Source organism: Peromyscus californicus, unplaced genomic scaffold, assembly GCF_007827085.1.
Source record: "Peromyscus californicus insignis strain IS unplaced genomic scaffold, ASM782708v3 Scaffold_9__1_contigs__length_137607984, whole genome shotgun sequence".
NCBI lineage: Eukaryota > Metazoa > Chordata > Mammalia > Rodentia > Cricetidae > Peromyscus > Peromyscus californicus.
In genome coordinates, this window is record NW_026294617.1 from 15105090 (window position 1) to 15122490 (window position 17401).

Genomic DNA, 17401 nt, shown 5'->3' on the forward strand with positions numbered 1-17401 from the left:
TTCTTTGTTGTCTATTGTAATGTTCTCTGTTCATCTATGTTTTTATTAATTTGGGTCTCCTCTTTCTTTGAAAAGGTTAACTGGGCCATGGGTCTGTCAATCTTGTTTGTCTTTTCAAAGAACCCACTCTTAGATTTATTGATTCTTTGTACTATTTTCTTTGTTTCTATTTCATTTATCTCTGCTCTGTTTTTTATTATTCTTTCCTGTCTACTGCTTTTGGGTTTGGTTTGTTCTTATTTTTCCAAATTCTTGAGTTGCTTCATTAAGTCATTCATTTGTGCTTTTTGATTTTTATAATGTAGTTGCTTGAGCTATATATTTTTTCTCTTAGGATGGCTTTTAATGTGTCTCAGAAGTTTTACTTTGTTGTGTTTTCATTTTCATTTAATTTTAGGAATTTAAAAATTTCTTGATTTCTTCATTAACTTGTTCATCATTCAGTAATATGTTGTTCAATCTCCATGAATTTGTGTTCTTACTAGAGATTCTTTGCTGTTGATTTTAAGTTTTATTGCACTATGGTCAATTAAGAGTTATTTCAATCTTTCCAAATTTGTTAAGATTTGTTTTATGTCCCAGTGTGTGGTCTATTTTAGAGAGGCTTCCACAAAGTGCTAAGTAAAATGTATATCCTTTAGTGCTGGGTGAAATATTTGGTAGGTATCTGTTAGGTGCATTTGATGTATGATGCCATTTAATTCTGATGTTGTTCTGTTTGCTTTTGTTCAGATAAACCATCTATGGGAGAAACTAAGGTGTTGAAAATGCCCACTCTCTTTGATTTGGAGCTGTTCTTTGTCTTGACATCTAGTAGCATGCTTTTTATCAAATTGGATATGCCAATGTTTGATATGAACTTAGTATTGTAATGTTGTCAAGGTTAATTCTTCCATTGACCAGGATGCAGTTCTGTGGCTAGGGTTTTCCTGCCTGGCCCACAGTCAGGACAAATCTCTCTCACCTGCCAGTCCCACAGCCGCTCAAACCCGACCAAGTAAACACAGAGACTTATATTGGTTACAAACTGTATGGCCATGGCAGGCTTCTTGCTAACTGTTCTTACAGCTTAAATTAATCCATTTTTATAAATCTATACCTTGCCACATGGCTTGTGGCTTACCGGCATCTTCACATGCTGTTTGTCATCGTGGCGGCTGGCAGTGTCTCTCTGACTCAGCCTTCCACTTCCCAGTTTTTTCTCCTCCTTGTCCCGCCTATACTTCCTGCCTGGCCACTGGCCAATCAGTGATTTATTTATTGACCAATCAGCAACACATTTGACATAGAGACCATCCCACAGCACTTCCCCTTTTCTTTTCTTAAAAAGGAAGGTTTTAACCTTTACACATCTCCAAAGTCAGCTTGGTATATTTCGGAATTTGGGCGTAGCTTTTCTTACTACTTCCTGCTGGAGGGGGGCACTGTATCTTCTGGGGAAACAAAGAAAATTTTAGGATCATGGAGTAGTCCGTGAGGCTGTATCGTCTGAGCCAGTTGCCTTGAAACCATTTTGGATGTTGGATCATCTGGGCCTTGGTGTCACCTTTCAGGGGGTCTTGGCTGGTCAAACCTGATGTATCTTAATCTGGAACAAATCCATAGCCTCTGGCTTTCTGTGGAAACAAAAGCAGAGCCTCCTTTCCAAAGCAACATATCCTTATATCCAAATTTTGAAGTCAAGGTACCTTTAAAATATACATTTTGGCATAACTCAACAGCTTTTGTAATCAAATGTTTTTCTTTAGTTATGAATATCAAAGAGAACATAATCCAGATTCTCTGTGTGGTAGCCATCTTTACGTGGCTTATTTTTTTATATTAGCTTGAGCCTATTGCTTTGAACTGCAGCCTTCTAAGCCTGAAACGGCGCTGGCGCTATGGTTGCTGGCTCTGCCCACTTTAGCTTCCCAACATGGCGGTGATACGTTTTCCGCCAGCTCTGGGAGCCATCAACTCTCAGAAATAGTGGGTCTATGCTTCTATCAAAGCAGCGCGTAGCCTAGAAACCTCTTTTTTTTGTTTTGTTTTGTACTAGCAAAGGCTAAATCCACCACACAGCTTAATGTGCCACTTGCAGAGGCCTCATTCCCGCCATACTGCAGGTCGAGCATGCACACCAGGAACCCGCCATAGTAGCTCAAACACGCAGGCTGCCGCTAGCTTAAAAGAGACAACTAGGAGCTGTTTTTAGCTCCGTTTTAGAATCTTTTTACTCAGGTTTTAGGTGGAAACTCTTGCCCCATGTTGGGCGCCATTTGTGGCTAGAGTTTTCCTGCCTGGCCCACAGTCAGGACAAATCTCTCTCACCTGCCAGTCCCACAGCCGCTCAAACCCAACCAAGTAAACACAGAGACTTATATTGGTTACAAACTGTATGGCCGTGGCAGGCTTCTTGCTAACTGTTCTTACAGCTTAAATTAATCCATTTTTATAAATCTATACCTTGCCACGTGGCTCGTGGCTTACCGGCATCTTCACATGCTGTTTCTCATCATGGCGGCTGGCAGTGTCTCTCTCTCTCTCAGCCTTCCACTTCCCAGTTTTTTCTCCTCCTTGTCCCGCCTATACTTCCTGCCTGGCCACTGAGCAATCAGTGATTTATTTATTGACCAATCAGCAACACATTTGACATACAGACCATCCCACAGCACAGTTCCTTTATCTCTTCTGACTAATTTTAATTTGAAGTCGATTTTGTCAACTACTAGGGCAGTGATGCCTGCTTGTTCAATAGTCCCATTTGCTTGGGATACTTTTTCCTTCCCTTCACTCTTAGGTTACACCTATTCTTGAAGCTAAGAAGAGTTTCCATGCATACTAAATGCTGTGGGATAATGCTTTTGTACACTGGTTTAATAAAACACTGATTGGCCAGTAGCCAGGCAGGAAGTATAGGCGGGATAAGCAGACAAGGAGAATTCTGGGAAGAGGAAGACTGAGTTGGCCCACTGTCCAAGGACCAGCATGTAATAGCACACAGGTAAAGCGACATATAGATTAACAGAAATGGGCTGAGTTTAAGTGTAAGAGCTAGTCAGTAGTTAGCCTGAGCTAATGGCCAAGCAGTTTTAATTAATATGCACCTCTGTGTGTTTACTTGGGTCTGAGCGGCTGAGGCCCGGGTGGGACACAGGAAAACTTTCAGCTACAACTAAAAAAACAAACAAACAAACAAACAAACTATTTTGTTTATCTTTGGTTTGACCATAGCGTTTAATAGCTGAGTCATCTGTCCAGCCCAAGGTGAATTTTGTTTCTCAATTCATTAAACTCACCAGTGTCTTTTGACTGGGAATAGACACTACTGATATTTGAAGTTATTGTTTGAAAGATGCATGCTGCTTGCTGTCACTTTGCTGCTGCCTGTGTTCTTGTCCTATTTTGTGTTTCTATAGTTATAGCTTCTTTCATTTTCTTCCTTCAGTCTCTTGGCTGTGTTTCTTCAGTCCAAAGCATCATTTCTGGTACTCTCTGTAGGGCTGATTTGGTGACCATGAATTCTTTTAGCCTGTTTTTATCATGGAATGCTTTCCTTTATCCTTCAATCATGGCAGGTAGTTTTGCTGGGTAAAGTAGTCTGGGGTGGCATCTGTGGTCCTTTAGAACTTGAAGTGCATTGCTTCAGGCTCTTCTGGCTTTTCAAGTTTCCATTGAGAAATCAGCTGTTATTTGGAAGGGTTTTCCTTTACATGTGGCTTCAGGTTTTTCTCTTGCTGCTTTGAGTATCTTCTATTTGTTCTGTATGTTTAATGCTTTAACTATAATGCGCTGTGAGGAATTCCCTTCCTGGTCTTGTCTATTTGGTGTTCTGTTGCTTCTTGTATCTATATGGATATGTCTTTCCTTAATTTGGGGACTTTTTTATGATCTTGTTAAAGATCTGGTCTAAGCCATTGTAGCTAGAGTTTTCCTGCCTGGCCCACAGTCAGGACAAATCTCTGACACCCGCCAGTCCCACAGCCATTCAGACCCAACCAAATAAACACAGAGACTTATATTGGTTACAAACTGTATGGCCATGGCAGGCTTCTTGCTAACTGTTCTTACAGCTTAAATTAATCCATTTCTATTAATCTATACCTTGCCACATGGCTCGTGGCTCACCGGCATCTTCACATGCGGCTTGTCATCATGGCGGCTGGCAGTGTCTCTCTGACTCAGCCTTCCACTTCCCAGCTCTATTCTCCTCCTTGTCCCGCCTATACTTCCTGCCTGGCCACGGGCCAATCAGTGATTTATTTATTGACCAATCAGCAACACATTTGACATACAGACCGTCCCACAGCAGGCCATTGACCTGGTATTTTTCTCCGTCTATGTCTGTAGTTCAAAGGTTTGGTATTTCATAGTTTCTTGAGGTTTCTATGTGTTCCTTTCACATTTTTAAATGGCTTTTGTTTGAGTAGTCTAATTCCTTTACTTTACCTTCAAGTCCTGGTATTCTACTTTTTACTGATCCATTCTACCAATTTGGCTTTTCTCTGCTCTGGAGAGTTTCCCAGTTAGGTTGAATTTTTCAATTCCATCTTCGTTTCAGCTTGAGCTTTCTTCAGTATTTTTATCTCCTTACTAAATTCAGTTTTCAAATCTTTTTTTTTTTTTTTTTTTTTTTTTTTGGTTTTTCAAGACAGTGTTTCTCTGTGTAGCTTTGCGCCTTTCCTGGGACTCACTTGGTAGCCCAGGCTGGCCTCGAACTCACAGAGATCTGCCTGCCTCTGCCTCCCGATTATCTTTGTCATTTCATTTAGTCATGTATTTGTGTTTTCCCGAACTGCACTAGAGTTTATTTCTATCCTCATCAATTTCATTGATATGATTCATGTACTCTTTAAACTTCATGAATGGTTAGATCATGTTTATGGTGATCATTTAAGTTCTGTGTCCTGAGTCTATCTAGGCTATTCTCATTGGAGAACATTTCCTTGGGACTAGCCACTTGTGTAGGGGTGCATGCCATCTTGGTCTTACATATCAGTTCTGTTTTTGTGATGTGACTTGGACATGGAGACACCTTTCCTTGATTGTGAGTCTAACATGAGTCTGTAGCCTGTCTCAGGCTGGGCTGGCCCCAGGAGCTTCTCAGACAGTGTGGAGATGGCGTTGGCAAGCAAGGTTCATTCACTGATCATTTTTGCCTGAAACTTTAAAAATCTTCATCTGGCATCTTATCTGTTTCAATGTCTTTGAATTCAATTGTTGAGGAGCCCTGCCATTGGTTTATTTTTTTCATGCTTCTCACATTTTTGTGTTGTGATTTGCACATTTAGTTTAGATATCTGTAGCATGAATCTTAAAGAGTCTTATTAACAAGACAAAACCTGGAGCCAGGTATTGGGTTAAAGCTGGGAGATCAGAGAAGCAGAATAAGCCACAGCCACCTCACCTTGCCAATTCCTTAGCTGATCCTGTTTCCTCAGACTGGAAGCCTCTGAGTCATCATCCAGAATTAATCTCAGCTAAACCATTGCTCAAAAGCCTAAAAGCTTAACCAGCCTAGTTCCTGGTTTTCATGCCTTATATACCTTTCTGCTTTCTGACCTCACTTCCTGGGATTAAAGGCTCACTTCTTGGGATTAAAGGCGTGAGTCACCATGCCTGGCTGCTTCCAGTGTGGCTTTAAACTCACAGAGATCTGGATGGATCTCTGCCTCCCAAATGATAGGATTAAAGGCGTGTGTGCCACTGTTTTATGGTCTCTATTTCTAGTGGCTGTTCTGTTCTCTGACCCCATATAAGTTTATTAAGGGTGCACAATATTTTGAGGAACACAATATCACCACAGATATCTTTTCCAGCTTGTGGTGGCGGCGTGGGGGCTTCTTATTGAGCAGCCTGCTTTAAAGGCTCAATCCCTGGTGCCACTCAGACAGGAGGAAACCCACTGTTATATGAGCAACACCCACCAAACAGTGCAAGAAATACACTTAAAACCAATTATAGCCACCAACACGTTGTCAGTGTTTATTAAATTGAAGATGCTAAAACTACTGTAGAATGTGCTTTGAAATAAAAAACAAAATTGGGTAAGATTAGAAATAGTAAATGAGTGAAACATGGGAAAGAGGTGGGGTGACGTGGGAAACAGAAGCAGACACTACGTTTAATAACTTGAAGGAAAAGGAAAGAAAGATTAGGGAAGTGTTATGTGGGAAGGAACAAAGAACAAAAGATTAGAAAAAGGAAACTTTTTTACTGACAAAAAAGTTCAAAACCAAAATTCGTCAATTTTAAGAAGGGGAATTAAAATATAAAAACATGAGTATTTTTAAAAAACAATAGGAAATCCAAAATATTGTTAAAAGTAGAGGAAGAGAAAAAGGAGAAAAACATAGGAGAAGGGGGTGGGGCTAAGAAAAAAGTGTCCACTTAAGGAAAATGCATAAACAAAATTAGGTGAATATAGGAAAGGGAACAACAAATAAAAATATAAATTTACAAACTAAGACACAGTAAAAATTCAGACACGCATGTAGTTAAAAAGGGGGGATTCACAAGCAGTTTTTAAAGAAAAGGGCCATTTAACAGTTTCTTCAGCCTGACTCTTTTAATTTAAATTATAAAAACTGACAAGCCTAACTAAACAGCACATTATTCAGGACTATTAAAAAGAAAATCAGAGACAGATACGGAGTGAAGGCTGTAATTCAGAGATTCGCTCCTGAGTGGAGAGAGAGGGACTCAGGAGGAGTCACCAGGCTCTCAGATCCTCAGCCAGGGCACCGCTTCGCTTCCCACACTACTTGTATGCGGGCATGGGAGCAACATGTGCACTGAGGCCCAGAGCCTTCCAGCAGGCTTCGCTAAGCTCCGGTATTTTAAAGAGATTTTAATCACTACTCATTATGTGTTGAAAGAGGAATTGCATCGTCAGAGATATTCCTCGCCGAATCACAGAGCCCGTGACAGGCAGGTCGCTTCTTTGTGGGTCTTCCTACTGTGGGCTGCTGCGTTGGGGTTTGGAGAACCGGAGGAGCTGGACTCTTAGCTCTCACAACGACTTTTCCCGCCAGGTCCTGGAAAGCATCCAGGAGGACGCATTTACTCTACCCCGAAACCCACCATGGCCACTACAGACAAGGAAACCAAGATGCTGAGGACCAGGATTTTTACTGGATATACATGAGGAACACGCTGTGGAACCCAGGCCACTCCAGGTCTGACTCACTTCAGATCTTCCCTCCTTTCCTTCCCGTCTTCTGTTTTTTCTTTTTCTCCCATCATTCTTTTTTTCACCCCAGTGCCTTTGCTCTCGACCTTCTGTAGCCCTGGGTGACTGCACATCTGAAATGTTTCACAGATTCTTCTGGAAGAAGTTGAGTGGAGAGAAAGGAGATGGATAGGCTCCCACTCGGCTCTCACCCCGTTCCCACCGGGCTCCACCGGGCTCCCACCAGGCTCCCACCCGATTCCCACCCCTGTATTATTTGTCCAGCCTGAGAAACCTGGGCCGGGCCTTATCACCATTTTCTGCCATTGCGTGTTGCTTCTGTGGAAGATGTTTCTTGACCTGCTCCACTGCCCACTCCCTTCTGTCTGTTTCTCTGCTGGCTTCCTTCCCATAGCAGTTCATGTTTGCTCTGCAAGCAACAGAGCTGAGGGCCTTTCTTCCCCGATGAAGCGCCATTTGCATACCATGCAAACAGGCCAGCTGCTGCTGCCTGGCTCACAGTGATGACAAATAACGGTCACAGTGTTTATGCGGATCCCTCCTGGGGCCTTCTGGGAACTGGGGCATAGCTCCAGGGAGAAGGGGGTTTATTTGGATCTCAGCATCATGAATGATTACTGTGCTGCAGAGTCACCCCATGGGTGTGAGTGCGCGGTTAGTGTTGTGGCTGAGAGACGCCTGTCCTCAGAGAGAAGTCTCAGTCTTTTCACTGTGTCTGAATCACTCTATCAACATTTAGACTCCATGTGGTTTCTAAGTGCATTTTTCTTCAATGTAATAGAAAATTTAGGAAGTTCAGGTGTTTCTATGTTTTCCCTCCATGGGTCATGAGTTACATTATAAATCCAGTATATCAATTTGTAACATCATATGTAGAGAAGTGGCAATAAATTAAAAACTGATCAGAAAAAATACCCTGAAACAGACTAAAAGGCTTCTCACCTTTGTTTTCTCTGTGGCTGCTGCCTCTGTTTTTCCCTTATGTCTTCCCAGAGACGGTGTGTTGTCTAGACGCACCCTTTACACACACTTCGTACACAGAGTGCTCCAGTCTCTTAGCTGTGGACTGGCTGTTTCTGCATTCAGACTCCATTCTTTGCTCTCCAGATGATACTTGCTTTGAATCTCTTCTTCTCATGACCTAGTCTGCTATGTCTAGTTTGGAATATTTTACAACCATCAGTTAAGACATATCCACATAAAGATGTATGTATGTATATTTCTATACTATACTATTTCTATGAAAATTCTATACTGTATTTCTGCGAATAATATTTGTGTGTGGTGTGCATGTGTGTATGTTTGTGTGTGCTCATATATGTGGCGGCCAGAGGTCAATGTCACTTTCCACCTTACTTGGGGCCAGTTAGTCACTAGACTTGGGGCTCATTGACTGTCAGGCCAGGGGGCCAGTGGGCTCCAGAGTTCTCGGTCTCTTCCACTAGTGTTGGCAATTAAGCATGCTGCACAATGCCTAGCTTTTTCCCTTAAACATGGATACTGGGGAGCTAAACTTAGGTCCCCATGCTTGTGTGTCAAATACTTTAGTAAGTGGGCCATATCCCCAGTGCTGTTTCTATGAATATTTCTACACTATGTATATTCCCATATTGTATTATTCAATATTTTATTATTTCTATACTATTAGTCTGTGCTATTCCCATGAGTCTTTCTGTACTATACTGTTTCTCAGTTACGTTAGTTCCTTGAATATTTCCATACCATGCTACTCACATTATATTATTTCTATACTGTGCCACTTCTATGAATGTTTCTATACTGCACTATTTCAGGATGCATGTGATCGTGTACATAGTTAAAATTAGCAAGCTTCTAGAAACCCGATCATTAGTTACTTAGCCAGCCCAGGTGAAGAGCTGATAACAAATAGCCAACGGTCAGGCTGCAGCAGCTGCTAAGCCCCCAGAGACTGATTAGATCTAACTGTTTTACACGTTAATGCTCTGGGCTCTGGGGTTTATGCAAATGTCATTGCACTTGACTGATTTTGCCAGCAATTGTTTTGAATTCCAAGACTTGAAACAGAGGGGTTTCAGGTGGCAAGAAGTTAAACTGTGTGTCCGCACGACAGGCATTGTAGCCAGCTCAGAGTGTTTATGGTTCCCTGGTGGTGTGCTGAGCCCCAGGGAGGCTTGTGGTAAGTGAGAGGCAGGACTCACCTTGCAGCCCAGCCTGGCTCACACTACTGAAGACTGTCCTCAAATACCCATGGCAGGACCTTTATGCTTTGCAAGCCCCTTCTCTCTTCCCTGTCAGATTGGCTTCTCTCTTTACATCTGAGCTCCATTTTGTGATGGCCTGATGATGGCCACTCCCTGAAGTTTCCCATGATCACATGCTCAGCTGCCTGATGTTCATGGGCTTTTCTTGCCAGTCTTCTCCTGTTCCTCCCCTCTACTCTTCCTCCTCCTCCAGGCTTCCTCTCAACAGTGATCATCTTACCCTCATGCCTCCTCTTTTTCTCTCACCCCACACTGGCTCTGTCAGCACACTCTCAGCCTGAGCACTAAAAGCTCCCAAATTCCGTCTTCTCTCACTACCATACTGTGAACATTTCCATCAGCTCTCTGATCTCTACTGCAAAGACTCGTCACGTTTTACTTGTGAGAAAGGGTCTCTCACTGATGGCCAAGCTCACTGACTAGCTAGGCTGGCTGGCCAGAAGCTCCTAGCGGTCCTCCTGTCTCTGCCTTCCCAGCACTGTGGTTATAGGCATGTAGCACCACACCCAGCCTTTACACGGATGCTGGGGATTGAACTCATGTCCTCATGCGGCAAGCACTTTACAAGCCATTTCCCTGGTCTGCTGGCCCCATCGTCCTGACTACGTCTTCCTCTGCTGTACCACCACCACCCTTGGCAATTCTCTGACTGTCTGAGCTGGTCAAAGACCTGTCCCAGAACCTTGGCTCTTGATGTGGCCCAGCTTTGAAAGTGCTCTTCTCTGGACCCCTAAGTCACTCTTTCTAGGTCCTGGGAGCCCCAACTCAAATTCCCTCACTTCTTCTTGTCTACTTCTCTCTGTTTACCTTTTCTCTTTAGCACTGGTTGTCAGCACCTTAAACATTTATTGTTGACCTTGTTTGGAATCCATCTCTCCAACTAGAACGTACTTTAAGAATACCTTACCATTGTATTCCCACTCAAGTCCCCAGAAAAGCCACTCTGAATTCCACTTACTACAGAGAGCAAAGGAAACAACAGTGTCTTAGTGACCTTTTGAGATGCAACAAGAGCCACCAAAAAAAGTCTATGTGGCTAGTGCCAAAGCATGTCACTGTGGCTCTTCCTTGAGGCATATGTACCCACATTCAGGGATGTCTTATTCTTATCCCAAGTATCTCCTTTTACCTTAACTCTTATGTTTACAAACCTTTTAAACAATACATGACTTTTCCTTGAGAAGCCCACACCCGTGCTCTCAGATATACCTTGTTTTTTCCCTCAACACCTTTCTACTTTAAATACATATACTATTTTAGTCTTTTTGAAAATGTTATAATTTATACAGTTTACACAATGTACTTTGATGACATCTATCCATCACTACCTTTCTCCAACTTTCCTTAGTGGCCTCCACCCAGGTTCCCTCTCAACTTCATGTCCTTTTATTTTTTTGTCTTTAGTAACCACCCGAGTCCAGTTCATCCAGCTCAAATGTACGCATGTCTGAGCTATCTGATGGGACATGGGCAACCTCCCGACGGCCGCGTTCCGAAGGAGAATGGCTTTTCCCTCCGAAGGAGAATGGCTTTTCCCTCCTTCAGCTGCTGACAGCTCCTTCCTCCAGTGTTGATGGAATACTCACTGACTTGACCTCGTTCAGTTAACCACAGCTGATGTGAGCTGATGTGCGCAACGTGCATGGTGAGTCCAGAAGTCAGCCTTTCACAGATCTCCTCATCCACCAGTTTGCACTCTTCCTCCATGTTCCCAGAGGCTTGGGTAAGGGTGGGGGGAGGTTGATACAGATGACCCATCCACAGCTGAGCACTTGGGGTTACTTATACTTAGCACTTAACCCTTATGCAAAAAGAAGCTTCCTTGACCAAAGTTGACAGCAACACCAATCTATGAACATAAACATAAATATTTAGAAGGTGAATTGATGCCTCCTAGGACTTATCCTCTCCTCAGTCATGGACTTTTGCTCAAGTTTGCAGTATCAGGCATAAATCCCTCCTGTGGAGCAAGACTCATCCAGTCAGAAAGCGGTTGGTTACCCCCATAACTGTCAGGCCATTACTGCACCAGTGGACACCTCTTGCCAGACAGGTTGGTATTGTAACCTCCAAGGTCCAGAACTGAGTGATTCCACTGATGTCTGCATAATACCTTCTGGTACTAGGGAAGCTATCCGGATTACCTTCTCTCTGTCCAGCATCCAAAGTGAGCGGTGTCTTCGGTAATATAGTCTTATCTAGTTAGAGTGGACAACTAAGCAATGAGAAAAGCCTGTGTTGTTTAAGGTGTCTCTGGGGGCTCTCTGACCACTAAATTGTAGGAAGGTAGCCCTTGCCTGAGGCCAAGATTTTCACTTAACTCATGACTTCTCAAGGCAAAATTATCCAGGCCACCCTGTCTCAAAAACAAACAAACAAACACCCAAAGAGACAAATAAACAAACAAATGAAAGGTCTTAGACACCAAAGAGAATACAAGGAAGCCCCACTTCCGTGTATTGATTGACGAAGGGGGTGGAGGCAACTCTACAAGTCTGGGGTACTTCTGTGAGTGAAAGACTGCCTTATTAGTGACTTCCAGAACAACAGGCGTCAGCTGGGACAGACCAGGCAAGTGAGCTGTAAATTGAATGTGTCTCCCCCTAACCTCCTATGTTGAAACCCTAAATCCTAGGCTGGAGATTTGACTCAGCTGGCACAGTGTTTGCATGGCATGTCCAGAACCCTAGGTCCCACCCCCATGCTGCATAAATCAGACAGGGTGGCACACAGCTGTAATCTAACACCCCTGGGAGTGAGAGGCTGGAGAATAAGAAGTTCAAGGTCATCCTTGACTACATAGTGAATTCTAAGCTACACAGACTACTCCAAACCCTGTCTCCAAAGAAGGGAATGAGGGGGAGGAGGAGGAAGAGGGGCCATAACCACACTAAGGGGACAGTACTGGTAGGTGTAGTCTTTCCGGAGGTGACTAGTCCATCAGGTGGAGCACTCAGGATTGGGGTTAGTGTCTTTATTAGAGACCTAGAAGGCAAGGCTCAGCACTCCCTGGAGAGCACAGGGAAGGCATCCTCTCCAAACTGGGAAGCTCTCATTGGACACCAGAGTTTCACCTTCATAGTTGAGGCTGTACACTGTACAGCTCCAGGAGGCACCATTCCCTCTACGTTCTGCTGCACAGTAATACCATAGAGTTGTACAATGCACCTCTGCCTCACGCTCTAAAATGTCTTTACTCTTGGCTTGCCTCTCAACTTGGAGATACATGAAAACCTAGGTGAAGATTTCCTGAGGTACACTCAAGCAAAGATAGCTACGTTTGTGGGTAATTAGTGGAGATATTACTTATGAGAAAGAGTCTTAGTTATACAGGAAAGTTTCTTTTATGATAGACTTCAAGTTAAAATTCCATGGTTATTATAAAAATGGCATTTGAGTTGTTGGCCAGGACTGTCCAAGAGACTCCCAAAACATATACCCTATGGTAACCCTTGATTACTCCTCAAAGGTGAATGTAAGTCCCATTGCTGAAGACACCACACCCTTCAGAAGCAGGGTCCAGAGACCTCTGAGCTAGAACTGACAGGAGTGTTCCCTCCCTGGGAACTAGTTTTCATGGTACCAGAAGGCACCATGCAAGCTTCTGAAGGAGTGAGGCAACCAGAAGGCCTACCTGGCTATGATGTCAACGAACCACCTCAGTGGCCCGCATGGCAAGATAATCCTCCTCCGGGGGAAGCAGTGGCACATGGTAAGACAGTAAGAACAGCTCTCTATCTGGACTTAAAACCTTCTCCACAAGGCAGAAACCATGCCTGGTACTAGAAACCCAGCTAACTACCCAGTGCTGGCCAAGTCAAGGTTATTGGAGAAGAACCTAAAACTGTTACTTTACTAAGCCAGCATACTCCCTGACAACAGTCTACAAACATTTGTCCTCATACCCACAGATAAGTGTAGTCTTTACCCCATTAAAGACTTTCTGCAACACAGACCAGTATAGAGAACCACAACCAACAAACTGCAGAGCTGTGGAGCCCAGTCCCAGTGGATGCATCTATAAAACACTCCCACACCTGAGGCTCAGGGGGCATTGTAGAAGAGGGGACGGAAAGACTGTAAGAGCCGGAGGAACAGGGACTTTGCTGTGAGAGTGTCTCTCCTAGTGACATCAGAAGATACACCCCTAAACTCTCACCAGCATGATTGCCCAAACGTGAGCTAAACAAGGAAGACACCAATGCCCATGCCAAACAAACCATGTAGAAAGAACTCCAGGCAACTGAGAGAAGCTGAGAACCAGAGAGGTGTTTCCTCAGGGAAGAGCACACCGGTTGGTTGTACAGTGCAAATGGTCAGCCCTGAAAACATACACACAAGAAATATCATATGGACTCAATAGATTATATTTAGAAATACATATGTATGTACAAATGCATATATGCATGTCATAACAATTAAAACAAGAGGCCATACATTAGAAGAACAGGGAGGGTTTGGATGGAGGAAAGGGAATGGAGAAGTGTTGTAATTAGATTATAACCCCCAAAAGAAACAAAAACAAACCAACACAAAGAATATGAAACAAAGCAAATTTACTGCTGCCAACCCTATCCTCAGGCTGTGCAGAGCACAGGGGAAGTTAGGCTGATGTCTAAAAGGTGCTCACGCCCATGGTGTCCATACGCCGTGTTTTCCCCACTCACCCACTGATGTGTGTGTATGTTTTAGTAAGGGTGAGTGTGTCAATCTCTCTTTGGCATGTTGACTCTGTGTGCTTTGGTTGTCTCCCTGGGAGTACGAGAGCTCACTCACAGGATAATCTGAGTTAGTTTCCTGTAGAACCTGCGTGCTGCTCTCCAGCCTGTATTTCAGTTACAGTTTAGCATTATTTGTGGACAATCCTTTTTCTACATATCCTTGCCAATCATTGCTTTCATTATTTTTATAATTTCCATTCTGACTCAGATAGATAATATCTCATTATAGTTTTGATTTGCATTTCCCCAATGGCTAAGGATACTGAGTACTTTTTTCATGACTTTTTTTTTTTATCATTTTTATTTCTTCTTGGAGAGAGGTGTCTTTTCAAAACATATTTTTTTCTTTCAACTATTTGGGGGTTTTCTGGAGTTTCTTATGTATTCTGTATATGTATCTTTATTTATTTATTATTTATTTAATTTATTTATTTTGTTTTTACATCCCAACCAAAGTTTCTCCTCCCTCCGCTCTTCTTATTACCCCCCCTCATGCCATCTACTTCGCCTCTACTGTTTTTCTTCATTCGCAAGTGGGCCCCCATGGATATCATCCAGCCATAGTATATCAAGTTGCAGTGAGACTAGGCATCCCTCTTGTATTAAGGCTGGATGAGGCAATGCAGTAGAAGGAATGGGTCCCAAAAGAAGGCAACAAAATCAGAGACATCCCTGCTCTCACTGTTAGGAGTCTCACACAAAGACCAAGTTACACAGCTGTAACATATGTGCAGAGGGCCTAGGTCAGTCCCTAGGAAATCCTAGGCTTCCTGGTTCTCAGTTCAGTCTCTGTGAGCCCCTATGGACCTAGTGTATTTGATTCTGTGGGTTTTCTTGTGGTGCTCTGGACCCCAAGGGTTCTACAATCCTTCTTCCTCCTCTTACAAAGGCTTCCTTGAGCTCTGCCTAGTGTTTGGTTGTGAGTCTCTACATCTGTTTCCATCAGTTGCTGGGGAGAGCCTCTCTGATGAGAGCTGGGCTAGGCACCAATCTATGAGTCTAGCAGAATATCATTAAGAATCATTTCATTCAATTTTTTTCCCTATTCACATTTGGTCCTATCCTAGGTCTCTGGGGTATCCTGCTTCTGGGTCCTGACCTCAGCGGGCATCTCCCTCTCAGTATATGGGTCTCCAGCTGTGCCAATCATCAGTTGGTCACTCCTACAAGCTCTGTGCCATCTTGGCCATAGCACATCTTATAGGCAGGACAAATTGTAGGCTTTGTGGCCGGGTTGGTGCTCCAGACCCTCCACTGGAAGTCTTGCTTGGTTACAAGAGATGGCTGGTTTAGGCCTGAATATGTAGCTTGTAAAAGTTTTTTTTTTTTTTTTTTTTTTTGGTTTTTCGAGACAGGGTTTCTCTGTGTAGCTTTGCGCCTTTCCTGGAACTCACTTGGTAGTCCAGGCTGGCCTCGAACTCACAGAGATCCGCCTGGCTCTGCCTCCCGAGTGCTGGGATTAAAGGCGTGCGCCACCACTGCCCGGCCAAAGTTTTATTTTATGTGTACGAGTGTTTGTCTACATGTACGTATGTACACTGCCTGCATTCCTGGTCCCATGGAGGCCAGAAGAAGGTATCAGATCCCCTGTAGCTGGAGTTATAGGTGGTTGTAACGCCACATGTGGGTGCTGGGACCTGGATCTTGGTCATCTGCAAGAGTAACAAGTGTTTTTAACCTTGAACCATCTCTCCAGCATCAAGATATTTGAAAGATGAAAGTAGATGGGATTGGAGACTGTTTTGCTAATGAAATGGACTAAATATAGAAACACATGTACCACGTGTTCTCTCCCTTATGGAAACCCTATAAAAACATCACCTTGAATGTAGAGTGGTGATTTCCCAGAGCTTGGAAAGGGCCATGGTGGGTGGTGGAAGACATGGATTTAATGAGGGCGTGCTACACGTATGGCTGAGATTTTACACCGAACCCTATTAACATGTGCCATGAACATATGTTAAAAAAAAATGAAACAAGTATGTTTAAAAAGATCATTAAACAGCTCATTGATTGTTTCACTACGGTGTCTGCTGCAGCATTTTCCTTCTCGTGGTGTGCTGTGTGCTCCAGGTTTTGAGTATTCAAGCACATGCAATTCATGAATGTAAAGTGAGGAGGGATGAGAGGAACTCATGAATTCCTTGGTTCATTCAAGTAACCATGAAGTAGAAAAGAAAAACACAGGAGACGAGAGAACGGGCTGGCAATACAGTGGGGAAAGAAGGCTTATGACTAACTGATTAAAAAACCAACCAATGGAAAACGGAGATCTGCCCGCACACTGTGCGGGCATCATGGGACCTAGCAGTCCCTGGTAGAGGGAGTCACTGATTGAAGGTCTTGGAAGTTCCATCCATGTCACTTGATGATGGCATTTGAAAGCATGACCAAATGGGGTATCAAGTCAAAGCCATGGCAGGAACAGAGTTGGAGGGTTAGAGAGACCCTACATGGCTCTACTGATGGAACCGAGCAGCAGATGTATCTGGTGGCCATTCACTGGTCATAGCCATGGGGCTGATGACGAAGTCAAATCAAAGCCACATTGCTCTGTTCGCCATGCCAGAAGGGAGCCTGGTCATTCCAGAAGGCAGGTCTTGTGGTCACAGCTGACAAAGTTATCTTCTTAAGTCAATGGAAGCCAAGATTGAGAGAGTGACCGAGTCAAGTGCTGTCATGTTGTTTTCCAACTATTTCCTGTATGTTGACAGCACCTAGAGTCTGGGACAGAAATGCCTTTCAGACTGAGCCTGGAGTGCTGAAGTATTTCCTACAAAACTAATTTACCTGCTCTGATGATTAATCTCAGTTGTCAACTTGGTGTGAGATAGAATCTTAGGAGTGTTTGTCTACATAGGACTGGACTCTGAGCACACCTGTGATCGTCTTGATTACGTTAATCAAGGTGCGAGGACACCACCCACTGTGGGTAGAAACATTCCCCGGGATTGGGGTTCTGGACTGCATAAAGGTAAGAGAGCAAGCCACACACCAGCGTTCATCACGGTCTGCTTCTTAACTGTGGAGGCGATGTGAGCAGCTGCCTCAAGCTCCTGACACCGTGACTCCCCTCCGTGATGGACTGGAGCCTAAACTGGGAGCCAGAATGAACTCTTTCTCCCTTAATGTCTTCCTTTCATCTTGAGAAGAGTAACCAAGACACCCGCCTTCCAGACACAGGCTTTTTTGTTCTTTTTGTTTGCCCCATGTCTTCAGAGAGTGAGGTGATTACATTTGCAGCATAGGCACATTTACGCTGATGT

At 43.7% G+C, this 17401-nt stretch overlaps 1 long non-coding RNA gene across 1 annotated transcript; it reads left to right on the forward strand.

Moving 5' to 3' along the window:
- Positions 1–6779: 6779 nt before the first annotated feature.
- LOC128106731 (uncharacterized) lies at positions 6780–17084 on the forward strand. The gene is made up of 3 exons (XR_008216812.1): positions 6780–7157; positions 10819–11059; positions 16996–17084. It is a non-coding gene; the product is annotated as an uncharacterized LOC128106731 (long non-coding RNA).
- The last annotated feature ends 317 nt before the right edge of the window (positions 17085–17401 follow it).